We start from the raw sequence: 24240 nt of genomic DNA on the forward strand, positions 1-24240 counted from the left end.
GCCCTAGATAAACCACAGCCGGTATCCAAATGCCATCGGAGGGAGGTATGTGATCGGCTGTGTAGGAATCACCCGGCTCCACGCGCCTGACCCTAAAATGGCGGCGGTGCCGATAGCGATCTCCACGAGCAATATGCACACAGACCCTCGGTGAGCTTCAGGGTCCTCCACAAGCCCATCTGCTGCCATCTTCTGCCATCTAGAGACCTAACCTACTTCCAAGTGAAGGTATGTGCAGCCCTACCTGCCTCACCACTTCTGTCTATGTATGCCAGTGCCTGAGCCTATATCATTAAGCCCACGCGGGGATTCTTGTCCGACCTCATCGCCACAGGCTGCACTAACACCCTAAGAGGAGTTCCATACCCATGAGCTACAAGAGCAGCACACCTCCGCTAACAGGCACTGATCGGTCCCTGCACCCGGCTCATCCGCAATCCAGTAACTAATATCCAGGGTCATACATCCATTGGAACCTGGTCCTGTCCTCTCAGGTGGCCACAGGGGCGTAAATATTCCTGCAGTCGTCTCTCCTTTTGCGTGGGTGCCCAGTCTTGACAGCCAGCAGTGTCTTCCTACAGTAACTAAGGTCTGGCTGGCTCCCAGCAAACGCGATCAATTTCCAATAGTATTAATAGTTCCACTGCCGTCTCTTAGCACATAGGTGCCCAGCCTCGTCAACCAGTGGTGCCCTCTTACAGCGATTAAGTCGAGCAGGCTCCCGACGTGAGCGAACAAATACCAGGCAACAATGGCGAATATAGAGGGCAGGAATAACCCTAAAAAAGTGAAACCTGAAAGTCTTTTGGACTCACCCATCAAAAGTAAGGCCGACATGGCAGCCAATATAGAAATGATTCTAAGGAAGATGGCAGATCTACATGAACTTTCTAAATCCACCAAATCCAACACCGACTCGATGCAACTGGAGCTCACTGCGATCAGAGCTGATATAAATGTAATTAATAATGGCCTGGGCGCAGCTGAACAACGTATAAGCGACGTGGAGGACATATCGAAGCAATCAGTCGCCAAAATCAAAAGTCTAGAAAAGATCATGGAAGAGATGAAACGCCACAATGCAGAGTTGGAGGACAGGAACAGAAGAGGAAACATCAAGATCTTTGGTGTGCCAGAGAATTCCGAAAAGGATGCGGATTCCTGCGTGGCATTCCTTGAATCATGGATTCCCATGATAACCAAATTGAACTTCCCACACGGCCTTGAATTGGATAGGGCACACAGGATCCCCACCTTCACTACCAGGAACTCCAATGGCCCCAGACCACTGATCTGCAAACCACTTAGATTTCAACACGTAGAGATGATCCTCCAATTCGCGAGAAGAAACCACTCCATCACATGGGAAGGCCATAGAATCATCTACACACAAGACTACTCTAGAGACACGGTATCAATCCGCAAAGGGTTCCTGGAGCTCAGAGACAGGCTAAGATCCAAAAGCATTCCTTTTTCCTTTGCTGGACCAGCGAAATTCAGGATCGTCTTCAACGGCCATCCAAGATACTTCACTGACCCCAAAATCCTTGCTGATCTTCTGGAAGACCGTCAGGAACAAGAAATGGACCTAGCGTTAGGCCTCTCGAACAAGAGGAAGACATGATATCATATGTTCTCACACGCAGTCAGGCTCATTCTCAATCTCAATCTCGAGTGTAAAGTGTCATTATCGTGCTTTAATTGTGATAGTCTTTACCTTGCGGTTACAGGTTTCCACAGGTTTCCACAGGTATCCACATCTGTAATGTGAGTAGGCCTTGTGCCCCATGCATTATTATTTTTATGTGTTCTATTCACGCACGTTGCATCTTCATGTTATAGGCTACGTTGATTTCTCTACAACTTAGTTTGCTGCGGTGAGAAATGGCTGTAGCCCTAAGTCAGATTTTTTGCAATGTGGTCTGTGCCTGATAGAAGGAGGTAACCTTGTTGTAATAATATTGTTCTTTACTGCTCAGAAATGCTCCTTATTGCTCACCATCACAGATCAGTTACAATGTTTTGGATTTATAGATTTATAGATTTAACGGATTCATAGAGTTTATTCATTCCGCCCATGTTCACGGTTAAGTTCGCGGGCCTCTCCGCTCACCGTCGTGGCTGTTTGTACTAGTTGACTAGTTGACATATGTAAATTTCTCAAGCTTTATTCCTACAGTGTTCTATCTTAAGATTGGAAGCTTCTAGTTATCTTCTAAGTATCCCAAAGTTCCGCCTTGCACGGGTCTGCCGTCGCACTCCCGATGTACGTTTTTGGGGGGAGGGGGGGAGGGACAGAGGGTGGGGGTTGGGAGAGGGGGGGGGGTAGGGAGGGGAGAAAATGGAGCTGGAAGGGTCCAAAGAGCCTTAGATTCCTTTCTGTACGTTCTATGCTGTTTTGTTCTTAAGGTTACCTATGCCACAAATGTCAATTGTATTTCTTTGCAGTCCACGATGCGTCCTCACATTGGCCCACATGTTGTCCACACTGTGCAGCCGGGGGATTTACCCACTGCCTGCCTCAGATCACAGCGCACTATCTCAACGACATTCCTCATCCCCAATGGCTAAGATAAACTCCATAGCCGATGACCTCACAATAGTCTCTCTCAATGTTAAAGGCCTAAACCATCCGGTAAAAAGGAGGAAAATTCTTGAGTACATTACCAAGTCCAAGGGAGACATTATTTTATTGCAAGAATCCAAACTGTCCGAAGACGATCTACGTTTCCTCAATATTCATTGGGCGTCACACATCCTGTCTTCACCAGCATCCCACAAAAAAGGAGGGGTTATTACCATCTTAGCGAAAAAAGCGAACCTTACTCTAATCTCACACTCCCACGACGAAGTAGGCCGACTTTCCATTACTAATCTTCTCAGGGAGGATGACCCCATTCATGTACTAAATATCTACGGCCCAAACGCAGACGACCCAGAGTTCTGGGAATCGGTCTCCCGCTCCCTAGAACCTATCCCTACGGATGACCTGTTGATAGTGGGTGGTGACTTTAATCTCCCCCTGGACACGATCCTCGATAGGCAATCCAAATGTGCCTTCCACCCCTCCCGCTCACATGACGCCCTCCTTCGCCTATGTGACAGATACCACCTGAAAGACTCATGGCGCCTACAAAACCCAGATGGTAGGGATTACACGTTTTATTCTGCACCTCACAATTCCTATTCACGTATCGACTTCATATTAGTATCAAGCCCCTTCACTCACCTTATAGAGGAGACAGAGATAGCCCCCAAACTAGTCTCTGATCACGCTTGTATCCGAACCAAACTGGCTGGTTCCAGATCGATTTTACCTCCAAGGAGATGGCGCTTCAATGACGAGACACTTACAGACCCCACAAACAAATTATTAATATCGGAGGCCATTGAGGAATATCTCTCTTTAAATGACACCCCCGACACTACACCTACCACCCTGTGGGATGCTCTGAAAGCCACAATCCGCGGGACCATCATCACAATTAGGGCAAGGGTAAACAAGGCGCTCAATAAAGAGCTAGAATCTCTAGAGCAGCAGATTAGCACACTAGAAACCCAACACAAATCCAACCCGCTTGACTCTACCGTCTTTGATACGTTGACCAAGAAAAAATACGAATATAACACCATCACCAGCAAACGGGCGGGGGTATGGATTAACCGGTTCAAGGCCCTGAAACTGTGTGAGGGCAACAAAGCAGGGAAATTGCTGGCCTCCTATCTCAAACACAAACAGAAACTGTCTACCATATCGTCCATTAAAGATTCAGGCAACGTCACACACACCAAACAGTCTAACATCCTTAATACTTTAAAAAAATTCTACGAAGACCTTTACAAAAATGACAAATTACTAGATGAAACAGCCTGCGCTGATTACCTCTCTTCACTCCACCTCCCGAAACTTTCGGAAATTGACAGATCCCATCTGGACTCCCCAATCTCTGGTTCAGAAATCAAAGCAGCGATTAACGCCCTGAAGAACAATAAAGCCCCCGGCCCAGACGGCTTCACTGCACCCTTTTTTAAGGCCTTTGCGGACCAAATTAGCCCCCCACTCCTAAAACTCTTTAACTCCACTGCAAACAATGGCGGTGTTTCTCCATCAATGAATGAAGCCACGATAATAGTACTGCCAAAAGAGGGGAAGGACCCACTACTCACTAAAAATTACCGTCCCATATCCTTGATAAATCTGGACTGCAAGATTTATGCTAAAATCTTGGCGACCAGACTAAACTCCATTCTCCACAAAGTAATTAGCCCCTCGCAGGTTGGCTTCCTAAGGAACAGGACGTCCAACGACAACACAAGACTACTATGCCATATCCTAGAAAAAGCAAAATCCTCTCCCACACCAATGGTAGCAATAACCTTGGACACGGAAAAGGCATTTGACAAGGTCTCATGGTCCTTTCAGCGCCAGTGTATGTACGCTTTCAACCTTGGCGATACCTATACCAGGATGGTGATGGCCCTCTATTCAGCACCTTCGGCCAGGATTGCTATAAACGGCACCCTCTCGGAACCGTTCCGTCTCTACCAAGGTACAAGACAGGGCTGCCCTCTCTCACCAGCACTCTTTCTCCTAGCCCTTGAGCCCCTCATTACAGACATCAAAACTAACAGAGACATCGCGGGTATCTCCTTTGGGGACACGCGAGTCAAGTTAGCTGCATATGCAGACGATATCTTGATAGCGACCGAAAACCCTACTACCTCCATTGCTGCCCTAATGACCTCGATAGACAAATACTCCTCCCTCTCCGGATACAAATTAAATAGGGATAAGTCCGAAGTAAAACCTCTTAATGTCCACACTTCAAAAGAGGTGCTGGGCGACTCCGGCCTTCTCTGGCAAACAGGAGTAATTAAATATTTGGGAATCGAATTCACAGATAAGATATTGAGTACCCTTAAACATAACGAAAACAAAATCCTGAACAAAATCATAAATCTGCTGGACGGATGGTCACCCCGTTTCATCACCTGGTGGGGCCGTATTGAAACCATAAAAATGATGATATCCCCCATGGTTAACTACCTCGTCACGATGCTCCCACTCATCCTCTCCAAAGAATTCCATGCTAAAGTAGATAAACACATCTCGGCTTTTCTATGGCAGGGCAAAAAAGCAAGAATTAGTTTAAAAAAACTTCGATTGGATAAGAAATTAGGAGGAGTTAATCTGGCGGATTTTAAAACATACCAAATAGCCTTCTTAGCAAAACAGGGGTCGTACTGGATATCCTCCCAGCCGGACTATAGCCCAGTATGGCTGTCTGTAGAAAAATCAATACTGAAGGGGCTCAGCCCCTGCGCCCTACTCACTGTCAAACCCAGCCCCAACCTAGGCCCAGGTCTAATCTTCAAAAACACTAAAATGGCTCTCTTAAAAGTCAGTAAATATCTACCACAACAATTCCGACAATCACAGTGGGAGTCTCTATGGCACAACACAGCCATCACATACAAAGGGAAACCTCTCAATTACCCCTACTGGATAGACAAGGGCATCATATTCCCCCACCAACTCGTCGGAAACGCGCTCCCCCTAACCTTTAAAGAATTGCAGGATAAGTTCTGACTCAATAAGATAGAATTTTATAACTTCCTACACATTAAAGTAGCTCTAGCAAAAGCTAACCTGAAGGATGCCACTCCATCCCTCCTAGATTTATTCCCCTCCCTTAACAAGCAAGGACACCAAGTCTCTAGATTGTATAAATTAATGCGACCACAAGCGTCCTCCCTAAATGTACCTATCCAACGCTACTGGGACTCATTCTCCTCCGCACCGAACTCGGACACAATTTGGGCCAGAACTTGGGAATCCACCACCCGCCACAAAATATGCTCCACACTGTCTCAAACCAAGTTCTGGCTTCTACATAAGGCATTCTGGACACCCAGGAGATTGTTTCTTCATAAAATCAAAGACGATGACACGTGTTGGAATTGTTCAGGGGTGGGAGGCGATCTGGAGCACCTAATCTTCAAATGCCCCTGTGTCACCTCGTATTGGGACAAAATCTTTGGTTTCATAAAGGAAGTCCTCCATATTACTCTACCAAGAGAATTCTCGACGCTTGTACTAGGTTTTGCCAAAGCCGTCACTCTCAATGAAAACGATAAAGCCCTACTGGACCTGCTGCTGACGGCTGGGGTTAAAATCATACTTAATAACTGGAAAAGCACGAACAAAGCCTCCTTTCCTCACTGGTTGAACTGGGTATCTTACTTGAGAGGTGCTGACAATATATCCTTGACCTCCACCCCGTGGAGACCCCCAACAAGGAAAATCTGGTCCTCGCTAGACGTTCATTTTGATGCATATAAACCTCCTTGAATCTTGTCTACGAGGCTCTAGAGTGTGTCATCACACAAGGTTCAATCTGTTTGTTAGCCAGTCTTGGTTTTGTACAATCTTCACCACAGATGGATGTTTCCATCTCCCTCATGTTCTACAGGTTTGGATTACGATAATGTACAACTTATGAAGCTTCTGCTCTAGTGGGGTGGTGCCTATCTCCTTCCAGGTCAGGCTATACATGACAACAGGTATCATTGGAAGGTATGTGGACATTTTAAGTGGAATCTTATGTAACGTGATGGACTCATTGTTTTATGGACTCAATTGCTGTATTGGTACCAACGTTCTGTATTCCTATTCATGTGACTTTTTATTGTTTCAACGCTCTGTAACTATTCGTACTGAACCGACTATTCCTGTACTGATGAATCTCTTTGCAGCTCCTAATAAAAATCTTTTGAACATAAAAAAAAAATTTGAATATTTAAATATATTTTTATTTTAATTATACTAAATTGTTTTTAAAAAAGTATTTTTTACAGATATTTTGCCTAATTATTAAGACAGAGTTACAATGACAAGATAAGAGCAAACAAAAAGACAACAAAGAAAAGAGGCCTATGTAAAGAAAACAGCAAATTCTGGAAATAAAGTAGAGAGAGACAAAAGATATATAGTAAAACAAAAGGAAAAGAAAACAAATATGTTGAAAGGAGGAAGAAACAATTTTTAGAGATTCAAAAAAGATTATATAAAAGAGGGTATTACAAAATTTGTTAAAAAAATTTAAAACATCCAAATAGAGATTAGCATTTTACAAACTAAAAAAGGAGATTCTAAGTGTGAACGAAACACATTTGAATTGAAAAGAAAATAGTTTATCTTAGTTTTATACAGATTAAACACTTTAAATACAATAATGCAGTCTATGAAGGGCAAATGTACAAGAAAAATATTTGTAAATAGAACTAGCTTTTGTAAAATATTTTCTGGGTAATGGAAGCATACTTCTAGTACGGAACTTTTTTTAAGGAAGAAAGCTATTTTCAAGAAAATACATTAGTTCACTCAGTTCATACCTGTGGTCTTTGTTACGAACTTAACAATGGCTGTCCAATTGAAAAAGAAAAGGTGGTTCCTAGAAATGTGGAAGAAGTAATAGCTGAGGAAGTTCAAGGAAGGCGTCCCCAGGCTCCAGTGTTTACAAGGCATTGTAGTAGTATTTGTAGTATACAACAGGATTCTTTTGATATATTACTACTTTTCTGAAGAGAATATGGAAAAAACAGTGAAACTGAAGATTAAGATATTAAAAGAAAATGTGAGAAAAAAAACAGGGCTGCAAGGTCATTCTATGTCTTGTCTTTCTAGGAAAGTGTGTCAAAGTCGTTTTCAACATTTAAGAATGTTAGAAGTACATCATTCCAAAATGTGGAAGTTAGTTAGAAGATTATACTACGTGAAAAGTCCTGCATTATGTCAGAATGAAATTAATACAGCTCTTTTGCATGGTCCAGTGTTGGATCTGAAAAAAGTTTGTGATGATATAGAGTTACGTTTCTTTGCTGGTCAAGTGGAGTGTAGAGATTTTGCTAATTGTAGGTAATGAAGAAGAGATGGAAGATACTGATGTGAAGTTTTAAAAAGAAATAACAAAGTTTAAAGTAGTTTCTTGTGAAAATTCCAACTTAGGGGTCTATTAGGTTGGAGGTCGGAAAACCTCCCCGACCGCCATGGTAGCAGGATAAGACCGCCCGCAAGGACCACGGCATATCGATGGTCCAATTTTGATGGTCCACAGTTAAAATCCGATAGCAGTGGTCAGATTCTGGCGAATAACATGCCAGCAGTCTGTGCGGAGGTGTGTCTGCTTTCTGGACTGCGGTGGTGAATATTCTAACTGCTATTGTGTTGGAGCCAGTGGAGCGCACTACTGAGCTATGCCTGTTGGTCTATGTCAAACGCTTGAAAGCAGCTAGTAGACGTATTGTTGCGATTCCTACCCTTTTCGCAAAGAGGGCGGTGGCGAAGTGCTGGGGTGCAAGATCTGTACCCACTACAAAACAATGGTTCAGTGAGTTGATTTATTGCAGGGATCAACTGCAAGTGTGTGATGAGGAGATACCAGAGTCCTCCCACCCCAAAGACTTCTGGGTCCCCATTACAGCCGATTTGATGTCCCACCCTGACATGTTGTAAATGTTCTGCCTGTTATGTCTATGCTTTTCCCTTCCACAGTGCCACCCTGTAATTGATTTGTACTCACTCCTAATGCACATTGATGGCCTCTGATTAGAAGCTTTTCTCCCATAATTGATCTCCTTAAAAGGTATCTAGAGAAACATGCTGTTGCATCCAGTGAACACTGTACTTATGATATTGCTGTTCTGCCTGGGTGTGAGGGGAGAGGGTTTGCGGGGTTCATGTGCCCTAATTGATTTTCAGTATCTTGAACTGTTTATTGTATGCTTTGCTTTAAAATCAATAAATAAAGCTTTAAACAAAAAAAATTGCAGCGGTCGCTGCTGTCAGCAGCACTGTCGTGATGTTAAAAGGAGCATGTCCTGCATCTCCCTGCACTATGTGACAGGCACTGCGCAGTGCCTGCCACCTGGTACAGGGACATGTTGGGGGTACTATGTTTACCCCCACTGCACCCACACCATCCCCAACACATCAGGGCCCCGCAATGGGCCCCCGGAGACTTCTTGGAATGCCTTTTCATGGTGGTTCCACCCCAGCGGAAAGGCTGGCTACCGCCGACATCATAATCGTGCCGGCAGTGCTTGGCCCTGATCCACCACAACTGTAGCGGTCCAGCTCTGCCAGCAAGGCAAGCAGGTGGACTGCAACAGGCGGAAAAGTGGTGTGCAGAAAATCACACCGCCGCGGTCACAACCACGATGCTAATCGGACCAGTGGTTTGCCAGGGTTCGATTGTGGGCGGATGGCCACTGCCGGTCCGGCAGTTGCCACTTCCGGACCGGTGGCGGCCATCCGCCCGCCATCCTAATAGACCACTATGTTTGTATTTGTTGCCGACGTGCTCACTATAAAATTCAAACTACGAATATAGATGTGTTTTTAAAAAGTGAAAAGGAAAACAACGATAAATGAAGGGAATTTGATGTTTATTTGTGTCAGCAGCCTCTGTCCCGCAATCCACAGAGTCCCCTGTATTGTTTGTCAACACCCATATGGTGTGAATATCAATCATATTGCTGTGTTCCTACAATAAGTACTTTGACCAATATTTGTTTTTTCTTTTATGTATTTGCTTTTGCCAATGTTTATTCTTTTTGTATTGACCTTGCCAATGCTTGTTAGATGTCTGAGGATCAGGGGGCACAGGTGAAGCTGCTTGCAGTTGGTTTAACACGTGAGCTGTAACTGCACTGAGCACATGGATTGAACACGCCCAGCATTTGCTGGTCATCCATGGGTAAAGAAAACGGTGGAATTTAGCCAGGGAGATTTCTGGTGGCGCACCCTAGCATTAGATGTTGAAAGCTACATCAAAACCTGTCCAACCTGTGCACAATCCAAACCCCTCCATGTTGCTCCTGCTGGACTACTCCCATCAATGCCCATCCCACCTGCACCTTGGCATACGATTAATATGGATGTTATCACCGGTTTACCCACATCAAACGGTTTCTCCATTATATGGGTGATGGTAGATTATTTAACCAAAATGGCACACTTTGTTCCTTTAAAGCACATGCCGTTGGCAAAAGAATTAAAAGACCTGTTTATGCAACATGTGGTCAAATTACATGTCTTACCAACAGCAATTGTGTCCGACAGGGGCTCACAGTTTGCATCTAGGTTTTGGCGAAGTTTTTGTTCCTCTATGAAAATTGATGTTTGTCTGTCCTCCGCCTACCATCCTCAAACTGATGGACAGACAGAATGCCTTAACCAGACCCTGGAACAATCACTGCGTTGTTTTCTTGTTACCATGACCAGTGAATGGGACAAGGCGTTACCACTGGCGGAATTTGTGTATAATAATTCAGTCCATGCAGCTACTGGAGTCTCACCTTTTTTTTGTGTATTCGGTTACCACCCCAGAATGCTCCCACTATTGAAGCCATCTGTTGTTAGTCAGGTCCCAGCAGTCCATGAACATCATTGCCACTTAGCACAAATCCAGACACAAGTTAAGAAACACTTAGAGTCATACCAAAAACGAGTTAAAAAACAAGCTGATAAACATAGGCTGCCAGCCCAACAATATGCAATAGGAGACTCAGCATGGCTTTTAACAACAAATTTGAACATTGACGGATCTCATAAGAAAAATCCAAAGTATCTGGGACCCTTTACCATTACCAAAATGATCAATCTGGTGACAGTAAAATTAGAGCTCCCATCAGATTATCGGATTCACCCGGTTTTTCACGTTTCTCTGCTACGTTTCTCTGCTACTCTCCCTCTACTCGGACAGGACCACCCCAGTGAAGGTAGATGGAGAATGGGGGTTTGAAATAGCCAAGGTTTTGGCTTCTAAAAGAATTCGGGGAGTTTTGCATTATTTATTGGCATGGAAAGGGTAGAGTATGGAAGACAATTCATGGGAACCCGCCTCTTCTGTTCCACCAACACAATCCCTCTAAGCCACAACTATTACCAGGAATTTTGAGAGGCAGGGCTCTCAGGAACCCCTGTCACACCATCCACAGAGTCCCCTGCACTGTTTGTCAACACCCATATGGTGTGAATATCAATCATATTGCTTTGTTCCTACAATAAGTACTTTGACCAATGTTTGTTTTTTCTTTAATGTATTTGCTTTTGCCAATGTTTATTCTTTTTGTGTGGACTTTGCCAATGCTTGTTAGATATCTGAGGATCAGGGGGCACAGGTGCAGCTGCTTGAAGTTGGTTTAACACGTGAGCTGTAACTGTACTGAGCACATGGATTGAACCCCCCCGGCAACGCCCAGGATCTTGGCTATAAATATCTTCGATCTGCAGAACCCTGTTGCTTGGCTTTCTGTTTCCTGCCACAGGCTTTCCTTGGAGCCCCAACAGAAATTCTCCCTGTCTTTGAGTCGGGCCAGGACTGAGATAAGAACATTTCTGGACTAATTTTAAAAGTACTTCAGAGCTAAGTGTTAAATTGAAGCTTTAAATTTTTTGTTATTGTAAATGATCAAGAGCTAAGTGTTCATTTGAAGCTTTACATTTTTTGTTATTATTGTAAATGATCATTAGTGCTATTTAAGTGAAGAACTTGCCTTTTAACTTAATGGTATTGCTTTTGAATGCAATTTGGAAAACTGTTTGATATTGTTGCACATGTGTTTGATTGTAAAATAGGCAACAATTCTTCCTGGTGATTTTGAAGCTTTCTGATCCTTGGGGCACATGTTTTCTGGTTGTGTTTGGACAACAATTCTCCTTGTATTCTGAAATTGACTTATTTTAGTTGTGCACTTCTTTGGTAGGAGTAAGGGAACATTTGATAACATTGTAAAGCGCCAAGGACTATATGTAAAGTGCGCCTTTTCTGATATTGTTGTGCGCAATTGCCTTTTAGTGCACCATTCTGGGCAGCATTTTAAGGCACAGTTGCTTAGTGTGTTTTAAAACAGGCTTGGATTGAACTCTGGAAATTTATTTGGAAACATCTTTGGAAAAGGCTTATGCACAATAAGGTGAGATCATAAGGTATTACAAAAGAACAAATATACTATGTGAATTCATAACATAGAATACACAGTCTAATACAAATTCCGGTTTTATATTCATAGAAACCTGTAAATACATTTCTTAAATGCTTATTGAGAGACAAAAGGTAATCAGAAGTAGGAGAAGACATAATGTTGGTATTGCTAGTAGGCTAAAGAGTTTTTAGGGCATTCTGTGCTTATCTCCCTCTGTATTTTTTAGGAAAAGTTACGAGTGGTTCGCTGTGTCAAATTCCAGAACCTGGCTGGCCCAGACGGCACACACCCTCTTCTTGGCAAAGCGTGAAGAGTAGCAGTCTCTTTTTTTTGTCTCTCATCCCAAATCCACTTCCCTATTTGGGCACCTGCCAGGGCTTCTGTTTTTTGGTCAGCAGCACTGTGAGGTGTTCAGAGGGCTTTTGAGGAACTGTCATCGTCCCTGCAGATGGACCTGGTTTTCAGGTGAGTGGCTGGACTCACATATAACAATTATTTTGTGGATGGTCATTTTGAGTTGGGTACTCAACAATGTAATTGTAAATATAGTTACAATAAATTAGAAGAGAACAAAATGTCAGCTAGAGCTGTTCATAATGACCTAGAATTAGTAGCTATACCTCATGAACTTAAAGATGTAAATACTTAGGAGTCCATCCTTATACAATAGGTGCGCCCGTTTCAGGCTATAATTTTTATGGAGCCTAAAACAGGTAAGCTGCCTCCAACAGATCTACAAGAAGTTTTAATGGAAGAGTTGTGTATTTAACTTTAGATTTTAAGAACAATGTTAAAACTCTTGGTGTAGAAAGAGGAAGGTGAACCTGTAGTTATTCTTGTTAATGGTGTACCCACAAAGAGTAGGAAAATATGGCAAGAGTTAGTAGATGTCACCAAAGTCCAAAGTCTACATTATATCTGGTGCAAAACAATATTTACAATAACACTGTAAATGTAGAAGAACAAGAAATATTTTTAGAAGATGAAACAGGCATTTCAAGTGGACAAGTAGAAAAAGTGGAGAAGTCCAGAAAAGAAGAAATTTATGAACAGTACACTATACACCCTCTACACTCAAATTGAATCAAATAAACTTTATTCGGTTTCACACGTATAAAACCATAATAGTTGCTTAAAATATGTAATACATAACACGAGAAATCATTAAATAACACACTTTATAAAGTTTAAAATGAACCCAATGCACAACCTCCCATTTTAATCTAAGACAATAAAGTGCATAGTGCCAGAAAATCATCTCCCTTAGGTTGGATTTTTCCTCGAAGGATGAGCTGGACCTCCTCGACCTCACAGACCCTGGTGCTTCATCAAGCAGATGGCTACATGTCCAAGCAAACCCTTGTTTTCATAATAGATTTAAGGTAGCCCAAAATAAAAAAAATATACAATCCTCCTTCAAAAGTTGAAGGTATAGGAGCGCAGAACTAGCCTGGGTAAAATTCATCCTCTTTAAAATAGGGGCTAGAAAATACATTCTAGGGATCGCAAAAAAATTACAAAAAAGCACAAAATGTAGCAAATCCTGTGGAGAATGTCCGTCACACCCCCAGGGTGCTAAAACGTGACCACTAATGTAATGTAATGTAAAACATACTTATATAGCGCATACTGTCACCCAAAGGGTATACTGGTGCTTTGACTCCATTTACATCACAAGCAGAGAGGGATCACACAGCCCTAGGAAAAAGATGGGACTTCATCCCCTTTTTAAAAAGAGACAGTTCGTCAAGATTCCTTAAAGAAAGTGTAAGAGAGTTCCACAGTTTAGCAGCAGTGAAGCCAAATGAGCGGCCACCCATCCGTGTCCTCAAGATTCGGGGAACTACCGCCAGAAAAGCAGAAGAAGAGCGTAGTAGTCTAGCTGCCAAATACTATTTAAATAAATTTTGAAGTGCAATAGGCCCCAAACAATTAAGTGCTCTGAAGACAATGCAAGAGGCCTTAAAGCAGATCCGCTGATGTATAGGCAGCCAATGAAGGTCCCTGAGTGCCAAAGATGACGAGGCAGAACGCATCCGCGAGAGGGCCAACTTGGCTGCCATATTCTGGATCCACTTTAATTGTCTAATCAAAGAACTAGGGCCGCCTAGAAGCAGTGCATTGCAATAGTCGAGTCTACTGAGTATGATACTGCGCACTACCTCAGGTCTGGCCGATGCAGGTAACATGGGGAGGATCTTACGCAACATTCTTAGCAACATCATACAGGTGCCAACAGTCTTGTTCACAAAGGCATCCAGCTGTATATGTGGGCCAAAGACAACACCCAGATTTCGAGCAGCGTCCGCTGGTTCGACAGTGACCGAGGTTGTGGGAGGCCAGAAATCAGCAGGCAGAGGGCGCGGAATTTTATCTAGAGAACAATGCAACACCTCTGTCTTTGATCCGTTAAACTGAAGGGAATTTTCCCTCAGCCAGTCCGCAGTGGCTAGCATGCAGTGATGAAAGGTCTCTGTGGAGACAGCCTCCTTACCTTCAAAAGAGAAGATAAGTTGCGTGTCATCCGCATAGTTTATTACAGTGATACCAAATCATTTAATCAACCTGACCAGAGGACATAGATAAAGATTAAATAAGATGGGGCTGATCGCTGACCCCTGGGGAACATCTTGCCCTACCATTCTAGTATTGGACCTAAATGGAGGCAGGGTCACCACTTGGTGTCCATTGTGGAGGTAATAGACCAACCAATCCCGAGCCGAACCGACTACCCCATTATCTTCCAATCTTCTGACCACTACTGCATCCTTTGGGCCTGGCTAGCAGGAGGTGAAAAAGATTCATGCGAAACCTCACCAGTAAGATCCGCTCATGTGTGTACAAAGAACCCAAGAGGTAAGGCTCAGTAGAAGGGGTTGTTTTGAGCATCAAAAAAGTGTGAACACTCGGTTTCTTGATTTCCTGCTCATCCCTTTCCAATTTCCTTAATTTGAGAAAGGATTCCCTGATTAACTCCACATCTTTTTTTACAATGGTTTCAGGGTTGGAATATAGATCAGGAGATTTTGACTGCTATGAAGATTCTTTCAATGCATGTAAAGATAGCATTGAATGTACAACTTTTCCAAATTATCTCCAAATGTTGAATGAAGAGATTAATCAAGAAAGTACTAATGCAGCTGAAGTAGCTAGAGATAGTTCTCAAGATAGTCAGAGTTCTGCTGCACAATGTCAAGATCCACCAGGAGAAGTCATACTTGAAAATGAAGCAGCAATAGCAATCAGTGAAGTGGAAACGGTGATGCAACAAGCACAAGAGGACAATATTGATTTGAAACACTTAGAAATACAACTGCATACTGACCAGAAAGAAATATATCACCAGGTTTCACAACAAATAGAACTCGGACTACTGCAAGGAAAGAGTGTTTGTCAATGTACATCATTTAAACCTATTCCTCTGTACATCAGTGGCTACGCTGGAACAACGAAACGTTTCTTGATTAAATGTTTGTCAAGTTATCTACAGAAAACAACGGATTCATGTTTATCGTGTGTTGTGACTGGTCTAACTGGATTAGCAGCACACAATATCAAAGGGATTAAATTACATTGTTTACATATGTTACCAGTAGAACATGAAAATAAGTTAGAATAGGAGAAGCTTGTTTTGAAGTTTCAAGAGTACTGAAGAAAATGAAACTTCTGATAATTGATTAGGTAAGCATGGTCTCAAACTTAATGCTTGCGTTTGTACATTTGAGAATGCAGCAAATTTTAAAAACAAATTATGATGTTTTCTTTGGAGGAAAACGTAATTGTATTCAGTGATCTACTACAACTCACACCTGTGAAAGGTCAACCCGTTTTTAAGACCCTTCTTCATGAAATCAGTAAAAAATCATTGGGAAGTATTGGAAAGTGTGAGCATTTGGACTTATTTTTAATATAAAGAACTTATTAAGAACATGTGACAAGCAAATGTTGAAGATTATGGAAATATTCTTCAAAATATTAGAATTTGTGTTTTAGCAAAGGATGGCAAAGAAGCTTTAGAAAGTCGGCTACCAACAAACTTGTTTCCAAGAGAAAATATTGCAACTGAAACTATCTACCAAAAAATTGCAGAAAAGAAGTCTATATTTTGCCTCATGCCAACACTGAAAGAATTCTCTACATTCAATAAAGAACTGTTGAAACTGGAGAAACAACCGATAATGAAAAGGGTAGCCACTGATAAAATAGAACATGAAGGAGTAACTATTCTTCTGTCTGAGAAATTACAGTTAAAATTAGACTGTATGGAAAAATCAATATCTAAGACTGCTGGTTTGGAAAAGACCTTATATGTATCTGTAAACTGTTGGGTAATATTATGGCATAATTTAGATGTTGACAAAGGTTTAGTAAATGGACCAATGGGAAAAGTTGATGACTTTGTTAGTTATCCAAATAGAGATGGAATTGAATTTTTGACAAATCAATTCAATCAGATTGAAGAGGTGAAACAGATTGCAAGTTGTGGTGTTGTGGTGTTTGTTTCTTGCTTGTAAAAGATTTGTATGTTCGTAGAAAACAGTTTCCTGTGTATTTAGCATTTGCAGTGACTATTCATAAATATCAAGGTTTGAGTGTTGACAGTGCTTTGGTAAATATTGGAAGTTCTGTGTTTAACGAGGGTATGGCATATGATGCATTGTCTTGAGTAGGAACATTATTTGGTTTGTTTTTGATTGATTTTGAAGAGGAAAAAGTTGGTGCAGATGTAAATTGTGTAAAAGAGTACAATAAGTTAGGAAGTCTCTATGCTCCTAACTTAGGTGAATATCCTATTTATGAAAAACGTTTGCCATGTCCAAAACGAAATACGAGAAAGATTTTAGTGAGGTTACAAAGAAGAAAAGAATTTAAAAGAATGATGAGGCTGGAAAGAAAATGGAAGTAGTCATGGTTGCTAATATTGTAGGATATCAGTTAGAAAATACTTCAGGTATCAACTGCTATGCTAATGTAATCATGAACATTGTTATTTTTTATAAAATCTACAGCATGCAATTATGGGAAATTGAGAAAAAATATTCTGTTCTTTGTTACATTATGTTTTTGAAAAGTTCAAAACTGATAAAATGAAAATCCATACTGCTTCTGGCATGCAGAATCTTCTTGATATATGTTCTGGGTCTTCACAGTTTGCTCAGCAATTTCTTATGTTTATGCTTGCAGTATTGGAAGATAAAAGGAATACAAATTGAAAATCTGTTTGGACTACGTTACAGATGGGATCATACATGTGACAGCTGTTCATTTCCATCTACCACTAAAATAGACCCTGAACGATTCATATATTTGACAATACCAGATTACAAAACAGTGTCTTTCAATTAATTAGTGAAATCAGTTATTCAAGATATGGAATGTACTCAGTGCAAATCAGAAATGTTATCAACATTATTTACAGAAAGATTTGGACAATGTTTCATTTTAATGCTGCCACATTGTAGAGCAGATGGAACGGAATGGAAACCAAAATAAAAAAAATTGTGGCAGGTCAAGTGTCAATTTCAGGAAAAACTTTTAAAACAGTGGCTATTGTTTTCCACGATGGACCTACTTCAGCATCTGGACACAATACTGTGTATTTAAAATACAATAAAGAATGGACACTTTGCAATGATGCACATTTAGAGTTCAAATATTGGTCTCCTAATGAATTGCCAAATTCATATCTAATATTTTTTATGCTAAAATTCTGCAAAGATGTCAACATGAAGTATATTTTGGATGTTTTCAATACACATGATTTAAGACACATCATTCGGCCTATTGGGAAGATATGAATTCAAAATTTTATCTTGGATATCCTTAATGCAAATGTTTTTAGAAACATCCTTCGGCCTATTGGGAAGATGTTGAGAATTACGGTTTGAATTATTGATTCTGTTCTTTGATATTATATTTGGAAAATTGTGTTCAAAAGAAGGTGCTGAGAAATTTGATCTTTGTATTATATACAATGTTAATGAGGCCGTTCATTTGTGAAAATGTAAATAGATAGTTGAGTTTGTTGTAGATATTTTGAACACAGATTTGTTTTTTTTAACAATCTTAGTGATTGTATTATTTTGCCCGCTGTCAACTGATGATCAACATTTAAACCACTGTATATGGTGAAATTCAATAGCATCTGAAGACAGCAAAAAAGGCAAACTGAATATGCTGTTATTGTAAAATGATGTTGTGTTCTTAAAACTATAATATTATATATATTTACAGGATGTTGTTCTTCTCTTTTACAGGCCCTACTATTAGAGTTTAAAATATTTTAAATTTATGTTACAAAAAAAAGAAGTGAAAACATGTTTCAATCAGTTTTTATATCTAATTCAAAACAGGTAAGATTAAGTCACCCAAGCACTACCCATGTACTGCTACAATTACCTGTGCATTACCCTTTACCCATACAGTCCTCTCACCACCTACTCACTATTGATTCACTCCTCCAATTACCCAGGTAGTACCCATTCACTCCAGCAATCCCACTGTCACTCCCCATGCACTCCTCTAATCACCCATCTAGCACCAGGTACTTATCCAATCACCCCCCCAATACTCAAGCACTTTTATATATTGACCATGCCCTCTCTTTGCAGGACTCCAATCATCCAGTCACTATATATGTACTCCTGCAATGACCCAGGGACTAACACATGCACTGCTACAATCAACTGGGTACTACCCATGCAGTCCTCTAACCACCTAGATACTACTCATGCACTCCTCCAATTACTCAGGTAGTACCCATGCACACCAGCAATCCCCTATCCGTGCCCGTGCACTCCTCCAATCACCCAGCTAGTACCATGTACTTATCCAATCACTCTGCCAATACCCAAGCACTTATGAATTCACCACGCACGCTCTTTGCAGTACTCTAATGATCCAGTTAGTATCTATGTAGTCATGCAATGACCCAGGCAGTAACTCATGCACTACTATAATCCCCTGAGAACTACCCTTCCAGTCGAGCCGTGGCCCTTTCACTACCCATGCACTCCTCCAATCACCCATCCAGCACCATGTACTAATCCAATCACTCCGCCAAAACCCAAGCACTTATGACATCACTATGCACTCTCTTTGCAGTAGTCTAATCATCCAGTCAGTACCCATGTACTCATGCAATGACCCAGGCACTAACTCATGCACTGCTACAATCCTCCATGTACTACCCATGCAGATGTCTAACCACCTACACACTACTGATTCACTCCTCCAATTACCCAAGTACTACCCTTGCAGTCAAAAAATCCCCCTATCACTACCCATGCACTCCTCCAATCACCCATTGAGCACCATGTACTTATCCAATCACTCCGCCAATACCAAAGCACTTATACATTCTACATGCACTCTATTTGTAGTACTGTAATCATCCAGTCACTACCCTTGTGCTCATTACTTATTCACACCTTTAATTACTCAGGTAGTACACATGCACTCCAGCAATCCGCCTGTCAATACCTATACATTCTTCCAATCACCCATCCAGCAACATATATTTATCCAATCACTCCGCCAAAACACAAGCACTTATAAAATCACCATGTACTCTTCTTACAGCACTGTAATCATGCAGTCAGTACCCATGTACTCATGCATTAACCTAGGCACTAACATATGCACAGGTACAAACCGCCAAGCACTACCCATACAGACATCTAACTACCTACATACTACTGATTCACTCCTCCAATTACACAAGTACTACCCATGCAGTCCAGGAATTCCCCTGTCACTTCCCATGCAGTCCTCCAATCATCCATCCAGCACCATGCACTTATCCAATCACTCCGCCAATACTCAAGTACTTATACATTCACCACACACTCTCCTTGCAGCACTGAAATCATCCAGTAACTACCTATGTACTCATGCAATGACCCAGGCACTATAAATGCACTGCTACAATCAACTGTGTACTACCCATGCAGTCCTCTTACCTATCTAGATACTGCTGATGCACTCCTCTAATTGCTCAGGTAGTACCCATCCATTCCATCAATCTCCCTATCACTCCCCGTGCACTTCTCCAATCACCCAGATAGTACCATTTACTTATCCAATCACTCCACCAATACCCAAGCACTTATGAATTCACCATACATTCTCTTTGCAGTGCTCTAATCATCTACTCAGTACACATGTACTCATGCAATGAACTGACACTAACACATGTAGTGCTACAATCACATGTGCACTACCCATGCAGTCCTCTAACCACCTACGCACTGCTCATTCACACCTTCATTTTCCCAGGTAGTACCCATGCAGTCCAGCAATCACACTGTTACCCGTGCACTCCTCCAGTTACCCAGCCAGTACCATGTACTAATCCAATCACTCCGACAATTCGCAAGCACTTATAAATTCACTATGCACTCTCCTTGCAGTACTCTAATCATGTCATCCAGTCACTACCCATGTACCCATACAATCACCCACACATTAACACATGCAGTGCTACAATCACATGTGCACTACCAGTGCAGTCCTCAAACCACCTACACACTGCTTATTCAAATCTTCATATTCCCAGGTACTAACCATGCACTCCAGCAATCACACTGTAACTCGCCTTGCACTGCTCCAATTACCCAGCCACTACCATGTACTAATCTAATCACTCCGCCAACATCCACGCACTTATAAATTCACCATGCACTCTCTTTACAGTACTCTAGTCATCCAGGCACTACCCATGTACTCATGCAATGACCCAGACAGTAACACTTGCACAGCTAGAATCACATGTGCACTATCCATGCAGTCCTGTAACCACCTACACATTGCTCATTCACACTCTTTCAATCACTCAACCACAACTTATATACTAATGCAATCACCCATGCATTATCCATCCACTCATGCAATAAGTCACAGATTACAGATATACTTGTACATTCATGTAGGCAGTACTCAAGCACTCATACAATTACCATGCGCTTCCCATGCACTCTTTGAATCATTCATGCTCAACATGTATAGTCCAGCAATCATGCAAACATTAACATGCAGTTATTTATCTTTTTAAAGCAGATAATGTAGTTCTGAAAACACATTTTTGTAAATGTTTTGGATGTTTTTGGAAAACCGAAAAAAGCAAATGGCTAAAGTCTTAATTTTTTGAATTGTAAAACCACTCCAACAAAAAAAAAAATATTAGCAGCAATGGGTCCTTGCTGCAAAACAAACACCATCCACAGATTATTCACCAAAACATAGGATTGCGTTGCATAGCTGTTTTAAGTTTCCAAACTCTGAGCGCATGTCCAGCCCTTGAGATGATGTACTTGACGCTCCTGAAGTGCTGAGACTAGCTACCTGGTCACCTTCTTGCATATTTTGTTGGGCACGTCGCATCTGCTCCTGTGCAAAATGTCTGGGGTGGATTGTATTTAGGTGCTGGTACATGCTCGACATGCCACAGGAGTATTTTTTGTCACTATCTCTAGAGGAAATCTGTGGACAGAGTACAACTGACCTTCCTTGCGTTGACTCTCTTTTCACTATCTGGGATGGTGAAAAATATCCACACAATGGATTCTGGTCTCTTTTTGGGAGGTGGTTCTTCTCTCTCTTCTTCATCAGACGTATGTTCTTGCTGAGGATTGGAAGAAGCCATTTCCAAACAATTTACAGAATAGCTGCAAAAACACAACAGGTGTCTCTCCTGCGAAGCTACAGAGAGAATGACTAAAATGGGTGGGTTCCTTCAACTGTTAGAATGGGAAACCTTATGAACCAATCAAATGCTCTCTTTTAAAGTCAGATGGGAGTCACGCACCTGGTGCGCAACCAGAGAAAATATATTTAGATATAATATAAGTTTAGTACAAGTACAAACATATTATTTTTATGAATAGTTTAGATAATTTCTTGCCCTCATGTATACATTAAAGTTATATATATATATATATATATATATAGTTTTAAATCATTAAAAAATGTGCAGGGGTCGCGCACCAGGTGCAATCCCATACGTATATGATGTTACGTGGGGCCAGGCACCATGCATCCTTCGCACACCAAATGTGCACACAGCACGATCCCATATCTATATGGAGTTACGAGGGGCCAGACACACACACCAGTCGCAAACCAAACGTGCATCCGTCACAACATTAGCAATGAGGTGGCTTGAATACGCGCACCCACTGAGACTTCACTTTTTCCTCAAAAAAAAAAAATATATATTTTAGAACACACAAGACATTACATAATTTTGAAAATTAAATACAAAAATGATTAAACGACATCACAATTTAAAAAAAAAAAGAAAGGTTTTATAAATATTAAACTTACAAATTATCAATGAAAAAAGCTTTGAAATTCACTGAAAAAAACATAGGTTTCAGGGACGTTATAGTTAGAAATTTTCATTTAAAAACCTTTGAAATTCACCACTTACATACAGATTTCGAGACCCATAAAGGTTTAAAGATACCAGTCATATATATTTAGATACTTACATACTTACTAGCTTACTTATATATCCATTAACACATATATAGAGAAAATGGAACACTCACAAGTTGGCCTTTAAACATGTCTCTGTCCTCCACTGCAGACCCTGAGTGTGTAGTATTAATTATAGGCCAACTTGGCATTTAAAATCCTTTTGCCAAGCCTTAAACTCCTTTTCTACTGCATATAACACTTAAATTTGGCTTCAAGTAGGCTATTCAACAAGAGTCTATGTGTTTATAGGTAATACATGTGCTTTAAAGTTTTAATGAGTTACATACACACTTACAGACCAATAAGCCCAGTTGGACATACCGTCTCATACTCATACTTGAACTCATACACCTATTCACTCAAAACAGAGGCATTTACACACCCACTCAGTCACCAATACAGCACCCGCTTGAACATAGAGTTACAAACCCCTAGAGTCAGTAATAGACCCATGAATCAATCCATACAGCTACATAAATACACATTTAGAGACCCATTCGGTTTCTACAATAGTAACTCATATAGCAACACAGCAACTTACATACCCATTAACACACACAGAAGAAATGTTGCACACACTCATATATGTATTCAAGCACTGTCACAACAAAGGAAGCAATCCAGACAAGTTGCCCTTTAAACATGTCTGAGTGCTGCTGCCGCAGAGCCTGTCTGTACAGTTTTACTACGAGGCCGACTCAGCATTTAAAAATCCTTGCTAAACCTTAAACTCTCCTTTAATTACATGTAAGTCAGCCCTAAGGTAGGGCATAGGTAGGTCCTAGGTTAGGGTGTTATATGGTAAAATGATAACATGTACAACTAAGTTAAAGTGAGTCACATGCACACTTAGAAACACAAACACCCAACTAAACAACCAATGTCGTACCCATAACATACCTGTTTACAAAATCTTAGAAAGCAAAAGACCCACAATTGATGGACGGAATGTAGAACACATCAAAACATTCACCCCCAGTCAAGAGATCTGTGTTAAATCCATCATTATTTTCCTCACCATACCACCCCAGTTTAGACATGGCCATATGCAAATCAGTCTTGACCCTGTGCCTCATGGGAACAGTCCAGACCAAACTGCCAAACCAGGTCCTCCTTGGACCAGAAACAAGCATCCTAGGACCGGTTTCAGAGTTTCACCCCTCATCAGCCACGCTAGCTTAAATCCAGTGGCTGATGAGGGGTAATTCCCTGAAACCGGTCCCAGGATGCTTGTGTCACATCATCCACACATACACACATCTAATTGCTGCATTCCTTAGCTGTGATTATCAACTATTCTTCTATTTTATATTCATATTCAAAGTGTAAGCCCTTTATCGAGCCTTTTAGTTGTAACTACTGATCCAGGAATTCTGCTCATACACAGTGCATAAAGACTTATGACCTCAGTGAATTACGGTGTTCCAAAACCCACCTTACTACACAAACCCCCTACCAAACCAGCAATCAGTGACTCATTGGTTCTTCGCCTTAGAGCAAAAACACCAATGCCTAGTCAACCCAGAACATGCGACTTAGATTACATGAAGTAAAGTGGATAACAAAAACACTCTTTCAATATAGTCTTACACCAGTCCAAAACAAGATGTAAATAAAGACACGTACAACTTTGAAATGTTTATTTCTAACGCCATAATCTCATGCACATTACCTTAGGAAATACAACCAAACATATTATCAGAAACAAGGTAGTCAGCATTGTTACTATTCTATGAAATACAACCGGAAAAAGCATCCTATAATGCTAAAGGT

Source organism: Lissotriton helveticus, chromosome 7 (genome assembly GCF_964261635.1).
Source record: "Lissotriton helveticus chromosome 7, aLisHel1.1, whole genome shotgun sequence".
In the NCBI taxonomy this organism is placed as follows: Eukaryota; Metazoa; Chordata; class Amphibia; order Caudata; family Salamandridae; genus Lissotriton; species Lissotriton helveticus.